The following is a 16,537-nucleotide window of genomic DNA, read 5'->3' on the forward strand; positions in this document are numbered from 1 at the left end:
CATTCAACAAAGTACTTTAACTGTAGTCAAGCTCTACTGAAGATAATGGAAATCAATCATTGGTCTGCTGAGTCTGTTCCTTGATTTCTACTTCTTTGATTGTTCATAAAACCAATTTTTGTCCTTTTCCTCCACTTCCCCAAATCTTGTGTGTGTATGTGTGTATGCATCTGCCTGTGTCCATGAATACATTGAAACTGCAGTGGAGCAACATGAGCTAATGGAAAACTGTGATAAATTTAACTGTTTTGTCCATATTTAATTTCAATGACTTTTAAAAAATGTTTTAATATTCTTATAATATTCCATTTTTTATGAGCATTTTCAGTACTAGGAAATTCAGTAATCAAGTTCTGATACGTAATAATCAGTACTATGTAAATTGTTGTGATGTCCACAGCTATGGCTGTGATGAGTTTGAGTCACAGCATTCCTTCACAGCTAGTTTTCATTGGAATTTAGCCTTTCTACATTAGCTGAGAATTTGTCTGGTTTTGTTTTCTAGTCTGTGGACATATATTTGTACAAACCTAGTAGCAGCCACTACGCCATACAGCTGTTACCAAGTAACATAAATAATCTGCCACTTCGTGAAAAGACTTTGGTATCTGGGGAAGGTGACTGGAATTTTGCATTTGCAATGCTCTGTCCTGGTTTGGAGGGGAGGAAGAAAACCCCAGCAAAACAAACAACAAAATCTAACACATGATAATTCCCACTCCCCCCAACCCAAAACCCCTAGCCAAACCCAACCCCCAAAGGTTTGTAGGAATTCTAATTAGTAAACCCTGGCAAATTGTCTTCCAAGTACTCAGCACTATTAGATCTGAAAAAAAGAATTAGATATTTGTAAAAGATCAAACAGATACAAATACCTTAATAAAAGAAGTCACTGATTTAAATTAAGTGAATACTTTATACTAGTACAAAAGTATTATAAAAAATTAAATACTCCCACTTTCTGAGGTGGTATTTTTATCTGTTAAGGCTTTGATGACATGTATAAACCACTCAAGTTTCAGCCCTGTGGGTTATATTGTCACCAGAAGCTCTGACTAATGATACAGTAAAGTCTTACAAATGACAGTTGGGTATAGTATGACTCTAAATTACCTTTTTTTGATTTTTTTATTATTGTCATATGCAAAAAAAAAAAAAAAAGAAAGAAAGCTGCAATGCCTACTGAACTTAGTGGGGAAGTGTTACCCTCAATTTTATTACGGTGGCCATATTACAAATTGCAGATGTGGAATCTAATACTCAGTGACAAAGCTGATAATCCTTGAGGTGTAAGAATCTTGAAGCTGCTGTAGGGAAAGACGTGCGAAACATGCCAGCAGCTCTACCCCACGCAAAATTAAAATGATTGTCATTTTTGCAGGGAACACCATGGGAATCAGAATTAGAGACATCCACCCCTCTTCAGTTTGAAAGCTGAAGAGATGGCTGCAATTTCTGTGCAGAGTTTCAGCCTGCAAGAGCTGTATAAATAGATCTCTGGTGCCGTGCAGATCTGTGCAGGACTAATCACTTCTTCCTTTCTACATCACGAGGAGATGCAGAGTGCAGTCCTCTGCAGCTACCTGTATCATGCCAGTCAAACTGACCACTGGCTGGGACTTCTGAGGGTGGAAAGTTCTGCTCAGATGATGATCCCAATTCTGCGGGAGTGAGGTTTATGTAGATGTAGGCTGATCTTTTAAAACCTCATTTGGATTTTAAATGGGACACAGCATTTGTGCTAGCTTTCTGAATGAGTTGCAGCCTTGGGTGAATCCAGTATTGTGTGAGTCAAGATATTATATCACATCAATAGAGAGGAAACCAGCTGTTTATCATTGGGGAGTTTTAATTGTGCTATGATAGAGAAATGAGACTGGAAATAAGTACAGCAGCATGAATTTTATACATACACTATAATTTCTTACTTTTCTGCCTTCTAGCTCACTATAAATATTATTACCAGTTTTATGTAGGGAGGGGCTTTAAGTGTAATAGGAGAGATAGAAAGGGGCACCAAAGTAAAAGCTGAAGGGTAAATTTTCCAAGGTTCTTAAGCTACCTGTTAGTCACGGTGGTCATAGGGCAAATTCTGTTGAGCTGTCACAGTCCAAAGGAGTTGGATCCTACTCCTGCAAGCCAAGGGTGACACCCTGGATGTACTGTTCTGCATGTATGTGAAGAACTGAATCCTAACATAGAGGACCATAAAAGGACAAACGAAAATTGGAGGAGAGAGAGAAGAAAGAATGACAATGGGTTTTGACATAGGATTGAGGTCCATTAACTTCTTGGTACAGAAGTCCAACTCTGAGAAATGAATATTAAAGTAGATTTGTTACACATCTAGGAAAGTTTGTAGTCACTCTTTTCTCTGCAAGTGCTTCCTTCTCACCTTGCCTGCAGATGCAGACTGGAAAGACATGGCTCTGATCACTCTGGTGAATGTGTTAGAGCCAGTCCAAGCTATGTTCTTCAGAGTGTGGGCTGTTTTATTGCCCAAGTTTTTGTTTAAGATCAATAAAGGTTGGGTAGTCTGGTTGTGCTGTGCTGGCACTCAGGGCTGGGTTGTGCCTGCCTTGGTGCACTGCGGGAGCTTGCCGAGTTGTATAATTGCACGTTTACTGTCATACCATGAATGACTGATGGCATAATTTGTATTTTCAAAATACATAAGCAGCTCAGCCTAATCAGGTGGTGTGGTAAATATTTTCAGGAGATAAAAACAAAGTATTAGGGCAGGGAATAGTTACGAACTTTCTTTAATGAGCTGCATATTGTTTGATCGTGTTTTTTTCATATACATGAGCTTCTACATGCCAAATTCTAGTAATCACTGGCAGCTGCTTCACAGTCCTGGAGAAATAATACTGTAAATACTGGAAACAGTAAAAATTAGTGGATGTGTCAGTTTGCCTTTCAGACTACTGTGACTAAAGGTGATTAGTACAAATAGCAGAAGGCCCTTTTATCTTTCATCTTGCTTCTGGAAATAAAAAGAAAGCAAAAGCTGTGGGACAGAGGGAACAAATTCAGCTCCTCCAGACATTTGACAGTGGTACTACTGACTGGCTTGGATTACAGTTCTGGCTGGGTGAGTGTTTAACTTGTAAATCTGAGTAGTTCTGCTCGCTTCCGGAGCCCCTGAAGTTAAGCACATAAATACTTTGGGACCTGAAAGAGCCTCCTTGGCTTATTCTGGAGAGTTTGCTGCAAAATCTTATAATGTAGGAAAACCCCCAAATCATAAGTCTTTCCCCACTTATAAAGAGTGGCTCATAATGTCGATGGGATGTGGAGGGATTCCATTTATATTTGTTTATGCATACCAATCTTCAGTGCTCCCAAAAGATGAAAAAAAGAGAATGTCACAGTTTTGTGTGCTGATCAGCTGCTGTTATTTTTCAAAGGCATAAATTTGAAATAGCAGATGCCAATTTAAGTAACTTTTAAACATATGTGGAAAGCACTCCTGAAAATAAACTGAAGTTAGATTGAAGGACTTTTTTTAATGAAACATTTTTCTCTAATACAAATATGTCAGTGCTTGGTGACAATCACGCTCACTGGAACTTGGGAGAACAGGGGGAACAGTTCACTCTTCCACAATGAGGAGCGGTTTGTTTTTAATAATAAAAAGAAGATCCCTGTAATAACTGTGAAATGGCCCAGGAAAGTAGTACATTCACAGGTGGATAAAATATTTCTGTAGACTTTAGATGTCTTTCTGAAAATACTACAGAGCAAATTTCTGAGCTTGATGCTCCTCACTTGCATTAAGTGAAGGGTTGTTTCTCACTCTGGGGGGATTCTAACCTCAGGTTTTATGTCCTGTCATATGATTATTATAAACCTAAAGGAGCATAATCATCTTTGCTGACTTTCAAAATCTCTTTAATTTTTTTGAGCCTTAAATTGATTAATCTAGTGTAGACTGCATTTCAATATATACCTATATGTTGAGGCACATGTATTTTAGCATAAGAGTCAGGGAACTAGTACAAGGAGGTGTGTTTGTAGCTTTTTAAACTTACTTTAAAGCAATTATATAATGATCATTGTCTTCTTTTTTAGTAATATATTAGCTACTGAAAGCAGGTTGTTGTCTATTTCAGCCTGTTTGAAAGAAAGTTGCACAGTTGGTTTCCTTGCAAATATTGTTCATCCTGCAGAGACTGGCTGAAGGGTTACTTTCATTTTCTTCAGGACAGTGGTGACAGGAAAGTTATGTGGTGGTATAGCTATCTTCAGTTACTAGCCATAGACACCAAGGAGAAACTCTTGGTGTAAAGTCAAGGAATTGTTGGAAAAGACAGTATAATGTCAAAATTGACACAGGCTGGTTCCAGAAAATGAAACTGTTGAGTGCTTTGTCATGACAAATATATGCAGGTTGAAAGCAGCTCTGTCCTAGGTATGAATAAATGCTAGAGAGGTTAGACTGCACTGCAGCCCACATTAGTACATGAGTATGTATGTAAAGAGGTACAATATCCAAAATAAATAAGGCTGTAGATAATTTTTCTGGTTACAAATTCTGTTCACCAAAATTAATAAGACATATGTAGCTATGTGCAACATTGTGAATGTTCCATAAACTTAACTTTGTTTCTAATGGTATCTGTCTTATGAATAATGTAAAGGAAAAATAGTTTGTTTTGATCCTCCAGAGGAAAAACCCTTTCATTATCTCACCTCTCCTCAAAAGCCCCAGACATCTACTTGTCCTCTGTCATTTGAAGCAGATTTAAATCTGTTATCTGTACCTTTCCTGTCTTGCATAGGAACAAAATGTTGTCCTACTTTCTGTAATTGGAATTTGGTAAATCACAAATAAGTTACAGTAGTAAATGGAATGTATTAAAGAAATGGAACAGAGGACAGATTACAATTTAATTTCCCAGAAGATAGACCTAATATTATTCATAAACAGAATGCAGTTCACAGTAAGTACAAGTAAAGTTGTGTTTCAAACCAGCCTAAGTAAAATAAGCCTCCCTGGGCAAGATGGTGCTTTATTTTGTTACTGATGAATGTTACAGAACTGGCACTGCAGTTCTGAATTTTAACATCAGATCCATTGGTTTATCTGTCTTACCAGCTCAACATAATTTTTCTCAGGCCAAGATGAATATTTTAGTTTGTTTTTCTTGTAGAATACACCATCTTCGTATCTTCTCGAGTCTCTGCAGTAAGGTTGGAGTCCACTGGCCAACTCCAGCTAAGTTTAACAGGCAGATTGAGCTCTGAGCAGTTTTGTGGAACAAAGATTTGGGTGTAGAACAACAACAGAAACAGGTGACCTTTCTGGAGGAAAGGCTTGCCCGTGTTACCAGAAATGTGAGAGTGCCATTGCTCAGGATTAGCTTTGCTCAGAGCATGCATCTCACTGTGCGTGGGATTATGTGGAGGCAAAGCCACAGGAACCAGCCTTCATGGACTCCACTGAGTATGGGACTGCTTGGTCTTTTAACATCCTTTTACTTTACCCATGCTGTATTGGCAAATGTCAGATTTTAGGTATTCAGCTTACTCTAAACTAACAGCACCTTCACTCATTTCACATATTCAGTATTAGTCAAATGGAGCCCAGTTCAGATGGACAAGGTGATGTCACCAGGGCTATGTGACAGATGGAACATGATGCTGGTCTGTGTAGCCAAGCTGGGAGGTTAGAGCTCAACCCACTTTTTCTGTCCCATGCATAGAGTTACCAGGGAATGCAGTTTAAACACAGAGATCACTTATGAAAGGTCCCAGACTTGCTCAGACAGCTCTTGAAAATGCAGGACAAGGAATTAGGCCCAAAACTGCGCTATTAAAAATTAACCATATTAGAAACCATGTTCCTGGCTAGTTTAATACATAAAACCAATTACCTTTGCAGGAAACTAACACAGATTCGCATTACTTTGGAGGGAAAGGACAAATAGCATGGTAGCAGTTGTGACAGTGCCCAGCTTCCCATACTGACTTTGCCTTTTTCATTCATGAAAATGGACAGTGGTGGTGAAGTTGAGACTGTGGATTTTACACACACTTCCTCTACACTTGGGCTTCCTGCTTGCAGTGACCTCAGAGTTGTCTCCTGCGTAGAAGGCGTGTGAAGGAAGAGAGAAGCTTTCAAAAGGGATTTGAATACTAGGAGAGCATTTCACCTGGCCTCAGCCAGGTTCTCAGCATGGTGGTCAATGTCACTCTTGCTCACAAATCTGCTGCCAGGTCCAGACAAGTTTAACAAAATTTGAACAGATGGATCAGTGAGGTTTGGTTGGTTTCCTGCGCTTGGAACACAAGGAAGTTTCTATCACTTCTATACCTATGAAAGGTATTTTTTAGCAGCTTCTAGTGAAACTCTGGAGTGTTATGTGGTTGCTACTGCTTGGGACAAAGAACTTAGGAGGAAAAGAAGCAAGTATGGAGGATTGTGTACAGGTGATTTTTAGCCACTGGCCTGGAAACCTCCACAGACTCAGCAGATACTCTTTAATGAGTGGCAAAAAAATAAAGCTAGATATCATGTCATAGAATTCTTGGCCTTTCATGCTCTGAAAAAAGATGTGATGACTGTCTTATTATTTGAATTAGTTATGATAAGTGTTAAGATTTTGAGGGTCTATTTAATGACATTTTCAAAGAGAACAATAGATCTGTGAGGACAAAAACCAGAGGACATTTGACATAAGCTCAGGTGACAATATATTAAAAAAACACTACTGCCTAAAATTTTCTGCTGGCAACTTTTACAATTAATGCCTAATTTTTTATTATTATGCCTAATGTTTATTATTTCAGGGGTTTAATGGTAGTAGTACTATATTTTATGGAGCTCAAAGGTAGTACTTTTTTTGGTCTTTTTATCCAGTTTGTTTTACTTTTTCCCTTCTGTAACTCTTTTCTTACTATTTTGGTGTAGGACAAGGAGAAGATAATTTAAAAAGTAGAAGAGCTCACTGCAAAACTGCAGAAATTAGGTTAGCTATTGTAGCTGAAACTACTTTGATCTATTCTTTACATTGTTCACTTCAAGATGCTCTTGCTGCTTGTCAGTATTACACTGTTGCAATATTAGAATATAATATAATAATATCAGCTTTTTATTTGGTCGCATAAAGATGAATGACAGCAGAATATTTTAATTTTATGATTGTACCTATATTAAAAAGTAGTGTGGACCGACTGGAGAAGAGTATGTGTGAGAACTGTGCTGGGATGTTGAGGTTTGCACCAGGCATGTTTTGGGGTTGCTTTTACTTCTGAGCTGTCTGCTGCTGCTGGCTGCTCACTCTGGGGAACATGATGCTTCTAGTTAATTACTGCCAAGAGGAATTTGTTCATGGGTTTCAGGTCCACCCCACAGTACAACTGAAAGCCCAGGCAGGATGGGTTACCTGGAGACTTGCTTCAAAAGCTGCCTGCCTGATTTAACAAAAGCAGAAGGTAGTTTTGCCCTACAGGGATGCAGTGGGATGAAGGCATGGAAAGAAAGGCATATTTCAGTGATCTGATCATGTATAGTTATGCCAATTAGTGAAACAGGTTTAATAAGTTTTCTTTCTTTTTGTTATTTCTTCCCTTTTCTTTGTAATTATTACTGAAAGGGGAAGGATGATGTGAGTAGGCTTCTGAGAAGGAAGGCTGTTTTGAGAAGTTAGAAAAAAGAAATCTTCTGCTGAAAGGATCGTATCTTCTTTAAGGAGCTTATACAATGCCAAGTGCACATTAGATGCTTAACCCATGTCTAGTGGCTGGTACTTGACCTGCTGATGTGAGCATGTGCTCACGTGGGGACAGTGCTTGTAACCTTCAGTCACAGAGAGCTCAGCCAGACGCTGCACTCAGCCGAGGCTCTCGGCCATCTGAAGACACTGGCTGGGTAGCCTTTATTTAAAGGTGTACAGCCTCTTTTTGGTGTGTGTCCTGAGGCAGGGAAGGGGATGTGTAATGTCATACTATTGCTAGCATGACCTGGAAAATACATGATGTTATCTGAGACAGTAGGTGTGAGAGCTGGTCTGGCAGATGTGACAGTCCTGCTTTCTGGATCTGACAGCTGGCAGTGCAGGGATTGTACAACCAGACCTGGTATTTGCTGAAATGCTCATGTTATGGCTTGTGCTGAAGGAAAGAAGAAGTAAAGGTGACAGAAGTAGGAATGCAGTGTTTCAAGGTTTTTTTAAAATAAGACAAGTTTGAAAGTAGACTTACAGAAAAGCTTTGTCTTTCTCGGTTTCCCATCTCTTCTTGATTAAAAGAGTAGGTTTGACTACAAAAAAACCAACCAATCTTTGTAGCCAACCAACTCACTGAATTCAGGCAGGTGACAACATTTCTTCTTCTGCCTGTAAGATTTTAGCTGCTGCCATAGTCCTACTCTCAAAAAGTAGGACCAAACCACAGTGATGCTGAGCTGCTTGTGGCTTAGTCAAATTTCTATTCTAAAAACAGCTTATGGTAAGGCTTTCAAAGTTTCCTGCAACAAAGGTCATCACAGGTTTCTTCTGAAATGTCCTGAATGTCTCCTGTGCTCTCTGTCACTGGCAATACATGATTGTATAAGGAATGTTGATTGTTCAGATCTTTCTACATAGCAGCAAGCAACTATATCCCAAAAAACAACCTCATATAGCTAGAAGGTAGGTGAGATGAGTAAGTAAAGCAGAAGGCAATAGAAAAAAAATAAGAGGCCCATCTGTTCCAAACAAAATGGAATTACTATTGTTCTTCTAGAGTCCTTCCTTTGAAGGACCCAGAATGTGTCTGCACATTGAATATCACACCATATTTCATCTTCTTAACATCTCTTTCTAAACTATACGTGCTCTTTAGCAGAGGCACACTTGCCTGCTGCTTTTTGTGGGCAACACGCTGAACTTTTACAGGAGGACGTATGTTGCTGTTCAGAGCAGCTTGGCCAGTGAAAGAGTGGGAGGAGGGTATTCAGCTCTGCATCCACTGGCATTCCTTGTTTTCAGAGGTTGTGAGCCAAGGAGGGCTGTGCCTTTGAGCACAGGCAGTCAAATGGCAGGGTCGCTGCCAAGGGATGAAGCCACTGACTTGTGATGCAGTCTGTCTCTCTCAGACCTTCATGCTGGGATAAAGGAGGCACTTAGGGTGCCAGGGAGTGCCTGAGGTCAGCAACTGATGAGACTGGGGCTTTATGACTTGGAAAGACATGACACGCCTCAGGGTAAGTGCGGGAGAGCATGGCTCTGTGTCACCTTGTAATGATAAACAGGTGGCATCAAGGCATGGGGGCAGTGAGCGTGGGCTGGTAGTTCTAGTCCAAAAATCATGCAATAAAGTCACTTCAGCTGTTCAGAAAAGAGGGGAATTCATGGTGTGTGTGTGCTTATGAGCAGAAGGCAATAAAAGGAGTAAATAGCAGGTAGGAACATGTGCCTGAGCCTGCCAGACCCTCAACAGAGATAAGGGAGAGCAGTAGGTCCATTCCTGTGAAATTTGGGGGAAGAGTTCCTGTCCCCATGGTGAGAGGTGTGCATAGAGCCTTGTACTGTCAATTCTTCATCCCTCATAGCTCATTCCAAAATGAGATCCTATTTTAGCAATCCACTGTTCTCAACTGGCCTTGGCTCTGTCCTGTCATGTGCAATGGTACTACTTTTGCCCAGACCCACCCCAGAACTGCTTGCTTGGGGATGGCAAGGGAGGCTGGCAGTCCTGTCTGCCCCCCAGGCTTGGAGGTAGGCAAGCCTGCCCAAATCCAGAAATAAGAGAGGAGTCATTCTCTCTAGCTTGTTTTGAGGTTTAATTTCTGTCTTTACTTGAGTCTTTGTTTCCATTGCTGTGGTTTTTCATCAGTTTTGATCACAGTCAAGTCATGCTAACATAGCGAACGTGCAGTTTACCTAGAATGGAAAATCATCTCAGTCCATTCAGCTCCATCAGCCTTTTGAGAGAGGCCCCACTGTGAAATGAAGGAAGACTAGGGGAAAAGAGGCATCCTACTGCTGGTATTTTATCGGGCTGCTACTGTCTTGGTATTTTCTTAAAGTCCCAAGCTGGCAAAGCAGGGGTAATGCCTGTCTCAGCTCTCACTGAAAAGCAAAATATTTCTGCCTTTGAATGCAGAGCAGCACAGCACCTGTTGTGTTCCTGTGGCTCTGAAGACAGAGAAATTGATCCTGTAACTTTTGTCCAATCTCATTGATTTTTAGGGAAGTGCTGTGTTTTGAGGAGTGCTGTATTTTGAGGAGATGTGTGCTGATCAACCATCATTTAATTCTTGGGGGTTACTAGTAGTGCATGCTGGGATAGGCTATTGGATAGCCCTGGCTGAATTCGGTGTCTTTGCAGCTGGCAGGGTTAATGCTGTGTGTATGGGAGGAGGAAGCAGGATTTGTACTTCAGACCTGCTTCTGCTGGGAGCTAGAGAAGCCAAGCACCGCCTCATTTATTGCACCGTGAAGAGTGAATGAGCTGACAAAATATTCCTTTAATTTGTTTGAAGCTGCAGTCATTTCTCCAGAAGGGGGAGAGTGGAGTAATCGAATGCTGGGAGGAATGTGCTTAATTCATGATTGTCCTTTTTCCCTAACTCCATAGACACTACGAAGGGGCTGTCAGATCTTACATGTTTTGGAAAGTCCAGGATTATCTGGCTATTGAGTGAGTCTTTGTAAAGTGTGACCCAACAATTCTGTTTTTAAGAGTTCACTGTTGGTTTTGATACTATTTCAGTTACTGAGAAAATATTACAAATGCATGGAGGTGCAAGCCATGTGTGCCTCATGACTGCAGGAAGAGCACATATGTATGGCAGGCCTGATGCTCCTTTCTGATGGTGAAATTTGAATTTGGCTCACAGATATTATGTTGTAACAAAAAAAAGGAGGGCAGAATGAATTTAAAGTATTTTTCTTATGCTTAATTTTTAGTGTTTTATCCTCTGATACATGAATTGTTACTTCTGGGGTTTTTTTTTGAAAACCAGACTATTTCCTCCATCGCAGTTAAATCAATTTTCTTTTGACAAACCCTGATTTGTTGCTTCTGTTTCTGTAAGGATCAGATGGGTAATGGAAGCTGTACAGCAACTTTATGTATGCTACTCAAGATAGTGAAATGTAGGCCTACAATAGGCCTTTTTTCAACAGCTGTAAAGCTGTTGTGTGAATACAGTGAATCCATTCAGTGTCCCCCACGCTTGCTGGGAGCAGCCTGGAGAAGAGAGTTGTACTGGTGAAATGACTAGCCAGCAAAACGGTTTCAGAGGGACAGGCTGATGACTCACTCCTTATTTTGGTTTGCAGGGTCTTTTTCTGCATATGTGAAGTTTCAGCCTGAGTTAAGAGATCTGTAACTATATAATTTTCTCCTTGTTTCCAGTTTGTCCACTAAATCAGCATGGGTGTTGTGTTACTTCCATCAGCCCTCTGAGACGGGGGGATTCTCTTATTTTTTATAGAGGCAGGGGCAATTTTGGGTTAAGTGACAGTGTGCATTAGGAGCCAAACACTCATGCTGTAGTTGTACTATAGAAGCTCAAGTGTCATTCAGAGCTATTTCAGCCTTTCAGGAAGTGTCACATAGTATTTGCCCATAGGTCATGAAGAAAAGCCTAGAGGATAGCTGGGAATCTGTCCACCAGTTTTATTTGACTCTTTAAACAGAGCATTAAAAATGTAAGTATATAAAGTGAGATCAGGAGGATTTTATGCTGATTTTGATCTTTGGCCATCTTGTATTTGAGTTCAGGAAAAAAATGAGAGGCAGAACCTACTTGATTTGGCAGGGTGACGCTCTGTAAGATAATCCCTTTAACACTTTTTCTTAAATTAAGAATGGTTTCTAGGTGGCATGAGTCATGGACAGACTGTCCTCATTTCACTTTGAACTTGCAGCCTTCTCTGGATGTGTGTCACAGATTTAGAGGGCTTTGTCCGCTTCCTGCAATTGGTAGGCTTGGCTGTGGCAGCCTTGACTGGTGTTGAGTGAGAGCAGGCTCCTTGAAGGGTGAGGCAGCACCACGTCAGCCTGAATAAGTACGGTGGAATAGGGGTCCAGGCTAATTTAAGCAGAGTATTTTGTACAATAAGCAGCTTTGGAGAGTGGTGACATAGGCACAACCTCTGTACAGATGTCAAGGTCCCCCTTATTTGTGCGTTGTGGACTGCTTCAAGTTCTGGGTTGTTTTCTTCCTGGGTGTGTGGGGGAATACACTGTGGTATAGAAAGCTGTACTTTTTGAATTTTTGATCACTTTTGGAAAAGTTGTCTTTTTTGAGGTATATAAAGCACAGAAGGCTGTGAATATTTTTTTAATTCTTAATTAAAAGCAAGGGGAAAATTATTCAGATTATTCAGTCTGTTCTAGCCAAGGAAGAAAATCGAAGTGTCCTGGCTTACATGCACACAAGGTCAAATCCTCTCATTGTCATGTTGTGTAAATTTGTTGGCTTCAGTGGGAGTAGCCACAGATGTAATCCTGGGGATAGTTCCTTTCAGGCTTTTTACAGAGCAAAAATTAATCTGGTTGTTGGTCCTAAAAATTGTTCATAGAGAAATAGCTGGGATGCTTGTAATCCAGAGAGGCCATGCAAATACAAGACCATGCTCTCAGAGGGAACGTGAACTCTGCACTGGCTGGCAGTGTTTTCCTGCTGACAGAGCCTGGTTTGGAGTCTTACGTACTCAGCTGGCCCTTGGCCAAGGCTTGCTGCAGGTACTGGCGAGGGAGGAGGGTGGAACAGGGGGTGGTGAGAAGCTGTTCTTGGTAGCTGCACTTACTGAAAATTCAAAACCCTTCAGACCTTTTTTGGTGATGGTAGAGAATGTCAAAATTGATTGTATTAGAGACCTGCCAGTTACTTTTAACTCATCTACTTCGTTGCTCCTCCTCCCTTCCTTCCTCTCTTGACAGCTGGGCTGCGTTTTGTAGTGCTAATGCTGCATTGCTTCTCCAGCAGGGCTACTACTTCCCCCACGCTGCTACTACAGAAATACTACAGGATCTCCGTGAAGACTGAGGGAGAGGGCTGTGTATGTTTTATTAGTGATAATAACATGATAGCAGTAATAAAACTGTGTAGCAGTTTAATACTTTACATAAGGATTTTTCTTCTGGTTTGTGTCCTGGGTTTTCTTCCATTTTCACCATCATAAATTTGTGGAGTCTGGTATATCCTGGATTGTACTTTAAATGAATACTTTGTAGTGTGCTATCTTATGTTTTTTTTTAAATGTCATATTTTTGAGTGGTCTAAACCAGTTGTTTTTTTTTTTTTGTTCACTTGGATCTTTTTTTTTTTTTTTTTTTTTTAAGTACAGCTCACAGAAGAACTGCTGCTGGAGGAAGTTACCACACTAGCTTTAGATAATGAAACATACATTCAAAAAAGGTCAGGGATTTCCCCTGAGCCACCCACCAGTTGCTTGAAATGACATTTTCATTCTGAGTGTTTCTTTTTTTGTTTTTGTTTAAGATCCTGGAGCGCAGGGAAAGAGTTTTAATGCAAAATACCAGAAAAAAAAATCTGCAACATCTCCTGTGAGAGGGGGGACAAAAGGAGAGTAACAATTGCATCTTGAAACACTCTTGATTTGAGGTAAGTGATTGGAGGGTCTTAAGTTACAGTTAGTTTCTAATTAAATTAACCATTATTTACCTCAGAGTGTCATGATATTGTTGTTGAAGACAATAAAAACAGGCAGGAGAGGGAGGGAAAGAACTGTAATGGCAAGCCCAGAAACAGCAGCAAAAATATGTAATGTGCTTATCTTTTTGAAAATGGGCCCCATGAGTTCCAGTCCCACAAACTGGCTGGCAATCATTCTGACATTTATAAGGGTTGAACCCTGTTTAAATCAATGAGGCTATTCTCCCTGAAAGTTAGACATAAGCCTAAATATTTCCTAGTTTGGAAACTATATCATATGGGAACTATTGAAGAAAGCTATTGAAAAACATACAACACACAGCCAGAAAAATGCATATACTACTCTTTTACTGTTGGTGATAATGTCATGAGTAATCTGATTTTGCAGCATCCTTAAGTGATATTTTTATATTTTATATTAAATACATTGTTCTCATTTTTATGTTTAAACACCTTATTGAAATACCAAACTTCTTAGCAAAGCTTTAACGATACATCTGCCTTAATTGCTTCATCAGTGTGCCTTTCAACAAATGCAGTTAAATGTACAGAGAAAATAATGTCCCCTTTCATAACTAGAGTTGCAAATTGCACTTGGATATTTGAATGGCAACTGAACTAAAAGCTCCCTGACTGAGGCTGAATTCTGTTGTCAGAGTTAATTTTTTTAATAAAGACAATAATGAGGCACAAGGAGAAGCTCACCTTTTCCCTGTAGTCTTCTTTCTTTGTTTGTTTTTGTTTTTGTTTTGTTTTCATTTCTCATTAGAAAATAATCTAACCTGAATCTAGTAAGGAGAAAATGCTACAGTTATAAAACTTTTAACCAATGAAAATGTTGCATAAATGAACACTAAAAATGAACACCAGCATCTTTCTTAAATAAAAATTTTAAGTTATTTACTCTCTTCTGCTGCACAATTGTGCTGAAAGAGATAAAACTACCGTAAGGAATCTGCAGAATCAAAAGGACACATACAACCTGGAAGAAGCAGAGTATATGTTCCCACAAATGTGCAGAGAATCAAAACCTTTTGGCAAGTGGCATTTGCAGACGTATGTTGCTTTCCAGATTTCAGAAGAGAGGAGAGCATAGCCAAACTCTGGCGATTGCTCTGTATTTGCTTTGTAGGAACAGAGCTATTAAGTTTCTTTTGAAATCAACAGGCCCACTGCAGGGAGCTAAATATTTCCTTTCTGGTCAGTGGACAGGAGCCATTGCTTGGGAAATTGTAGTGGTCCTGTAGGTATTTGTACTGATTTTTCTGAACAGGTCAGTTTCAAATCAGTGTAGCCAACTCCTTTTTATGTGCAGATCTTGCACTAGGGACTATAAGCCCAAACAGGAATACAGAACTCTTTCAGCAGGAGTCTGAGGCAATTTTTGTAGTTGTGAAATGAGGTATTAATTCAAACCTGTTTGAAGGCTGAGGTTGGGAAATGCCTTGCTCTCTGGGGCAAGCCCTGTTTCAGGTGCAGGTGACAGTCTTGGCCAAGCCAGTGAGAGAGAAGTGCTCCATTGTGTGATCACCCTCAGCCCACCTTTGCTTTCTGTCCATCCTACTCTCTTGGAGGCAAGCATTCCTTCTTGGTTCTGTGGAGCATAAATCAAAATGCTTTTATTGATGCCTCCTTTTCATTGATGTCAGGCCAGGATAAGGCGTATGATTTTCCTTTCACAATTGCCTTCTTGTTGCTCTCTGAGGAAACTCACATTGAAGTTCAGGAAAAGATATTTTGTAGCATCAGTGTGGCCTTTATAATAATTTTATCAGTTCTATGTTGCACTCAGAAAATCGTTGAGGTTGTTTTTATCTTTCTTTGTATCAGAGTGCAGGAGCTCATTGTCAGAGTATTGGAGGGAACCTCTTTTATACCAAAAGGTCCATTTTAGGATATATTAAATTGTCCCACTGTCCTTCTCCTTTCTTAATTTTTTCAGCATGTGAAGAAATAATGTCCCCATTTTTGTGCATGGAGAAGGTCCTGTGGTATATGCCAGGGAGTTATATGGGTGCTGAGCTGAGCAGGCAGAGAGACTGACTCTCTCCTGCTTTGTATTTTTCACTGGGAGTGAGCACAGGAGACCGAGCCTGCCCAGATTAAACACATGCCTTTTTAGTTTTGCTCTTCGTTCAGCTGTCAGCATGCCATGTTCACAAATTGTCCCCTGACCATGCTCCTCAGCTCTCCTGAACCATTAGTTTTGTGGAGCTCTTCAACAAAGATGGCACTGGTTCGATTTCCCCACCCCCTGCCCTGGCTAATGGAAGAAGACTTTGTTTGTATTTTCCCCTCAAATCAGCTGCATTAGATCCCAAAGCAACTTGTGTTAAGTGGAAATGAGGCTTTGATAATATAGGTGCTTGCTAGAGACACTAAGATTTTTTCCCCCACCCCCTGTATATGGATCTTTTCAATGGGGTGCTACTGTGAATCAGAAGGGAAGTGCACAGGCTGCCAGGCACATAATGGAATTGTTCTTTTGTTTCAGTATGTGTGTGTGAGCCTTTGTAAAGAGGAGGCGGTGGGGACAGAGAACGGAGACCTTCACTGCAGGAGGGTAGGAGAGTGCAGTGGCACAGTGCAGGGCAGCACTGTGGCAAGATGTGGCTGTGCCAGTGCCACCATGCCCCTTCTGCTCGGCTCTGATGGGCACTGCCTGGGTCTCACACTGTCACACTGCATGTCCCAGGAAAATGGGTGAAGCTTGCACAGCCATTCACTATGCTGCCTGTAAACCATGTAAGGCAAAATATTCAAAAGCTGTAATGTTTCCAGTGCTTTCCCTAAACTTTCAAAAGTGATGTAAAAATGAACTGTGCTGATCCTGTCCTTCCTTACTGTGAGGCTATTTATTGTAAAGAGCGTATGGTATAAGTAATTTCAGTATGGAGTACCTAAGAGCTTGAACCAAAG

At 40.4% G+C, this 16,537-nt stretch overlaps 1 protein-coding gene across 42 annotated transcripts in view; it reads left to right on the top strand.

The window, feature by feature from the left end:
- The window catches only part of ATXN1 (ataxin 1), a 367,337-nt gene that overhangs the window by 192,734 nt on the left and 158,066 nt on the right, over window positions 1-16,537 (top strand). For 38 of the 42 annotated variants that reach the window (XM_085573523.1, XM_077785675.2, XM_085573522.1 and 35 more), the window contains one exon: window positions 13,445-13,567. The exons of 2 other annotated variants lie outside the window; for them this stretch is intronic. The gene's annotated coding sequence lies outside the window, so the exon portion shown is untranslated. Of the gene's footprint in view, window positions 1-9,211; window positions 13,002-13,283; window positions 13,361-13,444; window positions 13,568-16,537 lie in introns of those variants that run through there. 2 more of the 42 variants (XM_085573548.1, XM_085573549.1) reach the window with 2 other exon arrangements.

This window comes from Lonchura striata, chromosome 2 (genome assembly GCF_050655825.1).
Source record: "Lonchura striata isolate lonStrDom1 chromosome 2, ASM5065582v1, whole genome shotgun sequence".
Classification (NCBI taxonomy): Eukaryota; Metazoa; Chordata; class Aves; order Passeriformes; family Estrildidae; genus Lonchura; species Lonchura striata.